General features: G+C 44.0%; 2 pseudogenes; both read left to right on the top strand.

Moving 5' to 3' along the window:
* Positions 1-4,412: 4,412 nt before the first annotated feature.
* Positions 4,413-4,831, top strand: LOC122896969 (annotated as a pseudogene).
* Positions 4,832-5,424: 593 nt separating this feature from the next.
* Positions 5,425-7,831, top strand: LOC122896641 (annotated as a pseudogene).
* Positions 7,832-7,848: the final 17 nt, after the last annotated feature.

Here is a 7,848-nt window from a genome sequence, read left to right as displayed (position 1 = left end):
CTAGTGTCCTGATAAAACCTCAAGTTTGTCATCCATATTCTTGAACATATTAATCATAACTATTTCACAGTCCGTGTCCGATAAGTATACAATTGGGGTATTCTGGGGGATGTTTATCTCTTCCTCTTTCTCTTCATCTGGTTTTTGATGAGTCTGGTGGTTTAATTAAGTGCCAGGCATTGTTTACGGAAAAGCTGAGTGCTCCTGGAGGATGCGTCTCCCTCCGTAGAAGTTTTACCTTCTCCCTGGCAGGCACCCAGGGTAGGGGCCATGACATCAATCCAGCCAGGGGCTGTGCTCCAAGGGTGCTCCGGGCTTTATAAAGTTTGCACCACCTCAGGTTCCCCCCGCCCCGGATGGTAGGTAGCCCTTCAGGGGTCCCCACTGACAGTCTGGGGTGTTTTCTGGGGGCCCTCTTTCCGGTGAGTTCTGCAGGCACGCCTCTTTTTACTTCCCTACACCCTGGGACTGCTGAGATATCTGTTGAGGCTTTGAACAGCTGTCTGCTCAGCTTCCTAGTCTCAGGTCCTATGCAGCTTAGGTATGGAGGAATGCCTCCAGGGAGAAAATCACCCAGTACAGGTCTCAGGTCTGTCTGCTTTTCTTCTTCCTAAGGCCTCGATTTCTCAAATACTGACTGCTTTGTAAGTCGGACTCTTGAGTTTTGTTCCCTAGCCCCATGAGTTTTCTGAGGAGCTGCTGTCTTCTCTCACTTGGTGGGTGCTTTGTCTATAGAATGATGCCCTGTCACTCAGGGCACTGTGGTCTTCAGCACTTCCCTGAGGGGAGAAAAGTAGCACAGGATTGCTGCATTCCCCTGCAGAGATTCTCTGTTCTCCAGATTTCCTCTACCTGGATGTGCTTGGCAGAGAAGAAGCTCTCTGATGCCTTCAAGCAATGTTGGCTATCTTCCCCCCTTTATCCAGATTTTTGTTTTTCTCTGTGAGATAATAGGACTGAAACGGGCTCTTTCATCACGACCATAGGTGGGAGTGGAAATGACCCCTCCATGAATTTTACGTATTTTTTTTTTTGTCTAAAATAAATACACAAATCCTGCTCTGAAATATGTTCCAAAAGAATATTAATTTCAGGAGCTTGTCCTACCAGGTATTAGTAGAATGCTGAGGTCTGAAACACACATTTTGACAAAGCAACAGCTACAAAATGATCAAGGAAAAATGTGTGACCTAACAACTTTTTTCTGCAGTCAAATCTGTCATTCAAGTATAAAAGCAATAGGCAAAAAATTGGAAGCACGTGCTAAGTCAGGGACATTTATTCTAAGGACTCTGCTTTAATGAATTTGGTATTGTGTGAACTCGGTCAATAACGATAGAAAGCCTGAGGCAAATAGACCGCTATTGAGAGCCAAATGTTCATAAGACTAACAAATCAAGTGAAAGAGCTGTAAATAAAGCTAACATTTTTAAGGCAAACATAGAGGCATGGAAAGAGAAGAGAAGGATATTCTAACCGGATCTTTGATCATAGCTAGACATTAGTAAAGAATGTCCAAAGGACAGATTAGGAACATTGCAAAGAGCTGTACTTAGAAAAATACCGACAAGAATGTTGGTTTGCGGGGATGATAGCGGAGACTCACTTCTTTCTGCTTCTGCCCTCTAAATTCAAATGAATTCCTTGGAAATATTTCAACAAATTATCACAAAAAGAGTGTAACCGGTGGAAAGGAAAACGTGTTCTACCTAAGGACCTAAGGATTTGAATGTCTATGCCATGGTGAATTCCCTGACCTTTGTCTTCTTTTTTTAAAAGATCGTATTTATTCATTTGAGACGGAGAGATACAGAGAGACAGAGAAAGAGAGAGAGAGAGAGAGAGAGAGAGAGAGAGAACATGCACAAGGGGAGAGGTAGAAGGAGAGGGAGAAGCAGACACCCAACTGATCTGGGAGCCCAAGGCAGGGCTCCATCCCAGGACCCAGAGATCATTGAAAGACTCCGCATATAGACACCCCCCCCCCCAGCCATTGATTAACTAACTGCTTCTTGGCTTTTCTGTAATCGTTTGGCTTCGCCCTTCCCCTGTTAGACCCTTCCCCCAGTTAATTGTTTAACCGCTCTCTTGCCCTTCTGTAACCGCTTGGCTTTTAGGGGGTGATACTGGTCTCCTGTTTAAACAGGATACCTTATGTGCATAGTCATGTAGGCAAGGGGGGTCGCCTAGGTACGTGGGCCTAGTCACGTAGGCAGGATGTTTCTCTGCTGAGTAATAAGGTCCAACTCCCCCTCCTCACTCCCCCTCCCCACCTTTCTCTTCGCTCGCCGGGGTCCTTCAAAGCCAATCTACAAACACCGAGTATGCCTTACATTCAAACCAGCCAATAAGAACCTTGTAACTATGTTTCTGCTTCTGTACGTATGCTTTCGCTTCCCCAAACCCCATAAAAAGGCCCTGAACAAAGGGCTGGCGCGCGAGTCTTCCTAAGACTTGATCGCCCGCAGGTACCTGTGTCAACTCAATAAACCTCGTGCTGTTTGCATCTGATCAGTGGACTCGGCTTGGTTTTTGGGTCCGGGGGTCTCCTCCTGAGAAGGGGTCCATTCCGGGGTGCTTGGAGCCCCGGGGGGATCTTTCATCATGACCCAAGCCCCAAACAGATGCTTAACCATGTGAGCCACCCCTGTGCCCCTACCACTGTCTAGAATTAAATCGAGTTTCAGCGATGGGCATCAAAGAAACACCAACACTCCTAGAAAAACACAGGAAGAGAGGAGAAAGAAATAAAGTACACAGACACAGAAAAAAAAAAAAAAAACCAAAAAACAAAAAACAGAAAACAAACCCAACAAAGAAAAAAAAAAAAAAAACAGGGTCTGCTTTCAATGGGTGAACATCAGGAAAAATGGAAGCTCAACTGTGACATAAAGGAGAGATGGACACACAAGAGAAGTACTAAGGGAACTACCTGCAGCATTTGCAAGAGCTAGGCCTGGCCTGCAGGGCAGGTGCATCCACTCTGCCCCTCCAAATGACGGAAACAGCAGGATCCACCTTCCCAAAGCAGCAACTATAGCTGATTCTCAGAGGCCTGACCCACCTGTGCACTTCTCAAGACTACCACAGTTTTGCCTCACCACCTGCTCAGGTGACTCCAGTAGGCTTCATGTCTCCTAGGTGTCCCTGCAATGGCAGAAGGGGATCCAAGGCCAGTGTCTCTCTCTACTCCAGCCAACAGAAAGTTTCCAACTTGTATATGGTGGCTCACGTCATTCTGCCCAGCAAAACATCCTGGCCAGGCGCTTGCAGTCCCTCCACTCATTGGCAGAAAGCAACCGGGCCTGGCATTCGTACCAGAAGGCGATCTAGGTTTGGGGTGCCTCCACACTCCACCCAGTGGTGGAGAAATACCCAGGCCTGCAGCTCCTAGCCCTCCACCAGCAGCAGCAGGTGTCATGGTAGATGACCCCCTCCCTTGGGTGTACTGGTAGATATAGAATAGGAAGGCCAGTGGTACTGGGTGACTGAAACACAGGCCAGGCGAGAATGTTCTGTATCCTTTAGGCCCTGAATCCCACACCCCCACCTAATGACATCCCACGGCCCATGGAAGCATTTTCTGCTACCACAGGCATGTCTGGCAGTCACCCATCAGAAAATCAGGTGGACTCAGAACAATGTGGCTCAGGAATGCTTTGCAAAAGCTCATGAAATGAAGTGACAATGGAACTGCATCCCCCCCAAAGTAGGCCAGAACAGGCAGGCCGAACCTTAAAACAGGGCAACTTACTATGAAAGGATCAGGAGTCTTTTCATAGACTATCCAAACTGTGCAGGTCAGGATAAAAAATTGTTCTTCAGACGTAGAGCCAGGGAAGTCAAAACTTAAATGAGAAAAGGCAAACCCCGACAACAACAGAGATGAATCAGATGTTAGGACTCGCTTGTGAAGATTTTAAAGTAGCCAATATAAAATTTCTTGAAGGAGTAATTATGGATTACTATGAAATTAACAAAAAAAGATAGCAAACCTCTGCCAAGTTACAGAAATAATATGAAACATGCCAAATGGAAATTAAATATTTAAAAATATCATAAAGAAAATAAAAAACTGCTGGCTGGGATCCACTGTAGACTGTAGATGGCAGAAGATGAAATCAGTGAACTTGAGGACAGGTCAGACTGTGCTGTTGTTCAGGAATGAAAATGGTTTTAAGGAAAACAGTACAACAAGCAAACAAACACGGACCGAGTTTGGGAGCTGTGGGATGAAAGCCAATGGGCTAACATTTGAATCATCTGAGTTCCAGAAAGAACGAACAGTCGAAGCAATATAGATCCAATTCAGATATGACACAGCAGCTAGAGTGATCAGACAGGGAAGACAGCCTTTTTGTCCGACATCTTAGTGAGGCTGCAGGGGTGGACGCTCCTCTCCCAGCTTTGCTATGCCACCCAAGGATGACAAGAAAAAGAAGGATGCTGGAAAATCGGCCAAAAAAGACAAAGACCCAGTGAACAAATCTGGGGGCAAGGCCAAAAAGAAGAAGCGGTCCAAAGGCAAAGTTCGGGACAAGCTGAATAATTTGGTCTTGTTTGACAAAGCGACATATGACAAACTCTGTAAAGAAGTTCCCAACTATAAGTTTATAACTCCAGCTGTTGTCTCTGAGACTGAAGATTCAAGGTTCCCTGGCCAGGGCAGCCCTTCAGGAGCTCCTTAGTAAAGGACTTATTAAACTGGTTTCAAAGCACAGAGCTCAAGTAATTTACACCAGAAACACCAAGGGTAGAGATGCCCCAGCTACTGGTGAAGATGCATGAACAAGATCCACCAACTGTACATTTTGGAAAATAAAATTTTATTTAAAAAAAGACAGGGAAGATAAACAACTATGATAAATATGTTCAGATTTCTAATGGGATAAGTAGACAACATGCAATAATAGATAGGTAATGGAGGTAGATAGGTGGAAACTGTGAAAGAGAATAAAAAGGGAATGCCAGAATTCATGCTATGGCAATAGCTGTGAAAAATGGGGTCTTTGATGGGGTCCTCAGGAGTTGTGACCTGCCCAAGTAGAGAATCAGTGACCTTGAAGAATGGCCAACAAGGACTTCCCAAAGTGATCCGCAAATAGAAGAAAAACAAAACAAAACAAAAAAAACACGAAAAAATGCAGAGTAAACATCCAAAAACTGTGGAACAATTTCAAAATACATGACGTAGACATAATTGGAATGCCAGAAGCGGAAGTAAGGGGGAAAGGAGCAGAAAAGATATTTGAAAAATGATGACTGTGAAATTTCCAAATTACTGATAGGCACTGAATCAGATACCCAGAAAGCTCACAGGACAGCAAGCTACCTCGTGGCCTATAAATGTGAATAAAAGAAAAGATAAATAAGAAATCTGGAAGAAAGCCAGACCAAGACACACAAACACACACGCACACGCACATGCACACGCACACGCACACACCAAGAACACCAAGAACGAAACCCATAGAGGAACAAGAGGAAAATTACAGTGAAGTCGTGTGAGTGACCATGCAAGCAAAAGAGAATTAGGGGACATTTTTCGTGTGCCAAAGGAAAAAATAATTCACCAACCTAGCATCCTTATATACCTGGTTAAAACTATTTGGTAAAGAAGAGTCCATAAAGACTTCTTCTCTCAGACAAAGAAAAATGAAGGGAACTGTCACCATTAGACCTATCCTGCAAAAAATGGAAAGGTTTTACTCAGGAAGAAGAGAAATGACGAAGGTCAGAAATTTGGATTTACATAAGAAAGGGAGTGCCTCAGGGAAGAAACACATGAAGGTAAACAAAGTTAATTTTTCTTAATAGGTCGAAAAGTAACCTGTTAATTTATGTTATTTTTTAAAAATTTATTTATTTGAGAGAGAAACGAGAGAGAGAGAGAGAGGGAGAGACAGAGTTCGTGAGAGAGAGCAGGAACAGTGAGGAGAGGGAGAAGCAGACTCCCCACTGAGCAGGGAGTCAGATGCAAGGAGATGCGATGCAATGTGGGACTGGACCCCAGGACTCCGGGATCACGACCTGAGCCAAAGGCAGATGCTTAACCAAGTGAGCCACCCAGGCACCCAAAAGTAACTTGTTTAAATAATAAAATTTATCTTATTCTTGATAAATGCCAAATAAATGTTTCAATAATGAGAGTCATAACGTAGCCAGTGAGTATAGCACAGGAGTAAGTGAAAAGAATGGCAGTCATGGAAAAATGGGCAGAAACAGTGTAAGTCACCTGCTCGGTTTGTCAAGAGTGTCATTTGAAGGTGCCCTTACATTAGTTTGAAGTGAAATGCAACCTCCAAGGAAATATCTAAAATGTTTTTAAGCACCTATAATTGGTACACTAAGAAGTGAACGAAAAAACTGCCTTTATGTAAAATGCTCAATTAAAACCAGAGAAAGCAGGAAAGTAAGCCTCTTGTAATGAATAGAAAATAGCTACACGCATGGTTGATATCAGTGCAAGTATTTCAGAATCCACGTTAAATGGGAATGGTCTCTAAATAGCAATCAAAAGTCGCAGTGAATTTTACAACTGCAGCAGTATGTATTGTCTGCAAGCCCCTACTTTCAGTACAGTGATTCCGATAGGCTTAAGTAAAGGGATGGAGAAAGACAGACCATGCTAACAGTAAGCTAAAGAACTTCGGAGTGTTGATAAAAATTTTAAACTGTCGGGGGCATAAAACTCACAGAAATCGACAGAACTGTCACAGCCACAGGAAGCCTAAGAAGATACTAAGAGTACTAAAGATGAGGTTGTACCCTGCATGGGATCTTGGAACACAAAAACAACATTGGAGAAAAGCTGAGAGAGTCCGAATAAAGTATAGTCTTCGGTTAATGGTAACATCTCAATATCAGTTTGTTACAATGTGCCACATTACCATAAAATGATAATAATAGAGGAGATGTGATTGTGGGGGTATATGAGAACTGTCTTACTCTCTTCCTGGTAATTCTGTAAGCCTCAAACTGTTTCAAAATGTAAGCTTTACTTTCAAAAAGCACATTGCTACTATGTTGCAGGAGTTGCAGTTATCTCCAGGCTGGCCGGATAGTCAGTTTTTTTTTTTTTTTTTTAAATATATTCAACCCTACTCCTGCAACAAGGCTGTGGGCCAGCAGCATCCGAACAGCTGACATGTGGATGGACGAATTGGAGGGTATGTGCTTTGGTGAGTGCTGTGAAGTGTGTAACCCTGGTGATTCACAGACCTGTACCCCTGGGGATTAAAATATATGTGTATAAAAAATAAAAAAATTAAAAAAAAAAAATAAAGAGCTCTACGACCATCACAGCCCCCTGCCCCTGTGGAGCCCTTTGGGGATGTAACAGAGAGGAGGCAGCTCCATGCAAAACTCCGGTGGAAGGGTTTCAGGTGTTCTTGGAGAACATGTACCCAGAATCGCACGGGCCTGACCACAAGCCTACCTCCTTTGGGATGTTCTGGAACAAACGACTGAAAGGTTACTGCTTTGACTCTTACCCTCACAGTGAAAACCAAATCATGGGACACCGGGTCCTTTTGTACCTGTCATGGAATGCGTCAGCAGCAGTTTTTCAAGTACACGTCCCAGAATGAAGTACGCTATTGCACCCACCAGCCACAGCCTGCATAGCTGTGGACGCAGGAACGGGTGTTCTCAACCTGCATGTCTGCCAGGAAACTGCCACAGAGAATCAGAAGTTCATCTTGCAGGGGATGGCTCTTTATTTCACGTACACTCCAATAAATGCGTTCAGGCTGAGAGGAAGGTATCACCCTTACGGGACTGCATGGATAGGGAACATCAGAAAGGGCTTTTCAAGGGACACATGAAATAAAGTGTCACTGAACCAAG

Source organism: Neovison vison, chromosome X (assembly GCF_020171115.1).
Source record: "Neovison vison isolate M4711 chromosome X, ASM_NN_V1, whole genome shotgun sequence".
Taxonomy (NCBI): Eukaryota; Metazoa; Chordata; class Mammalia; order Carnivora; family Mustelidae; genus Neogale; species Neogale vison.
Note: the sequence above shows the minus strand (reverse complement) of the source record. Positions and strands in the feature narration are given on the sequence as shown.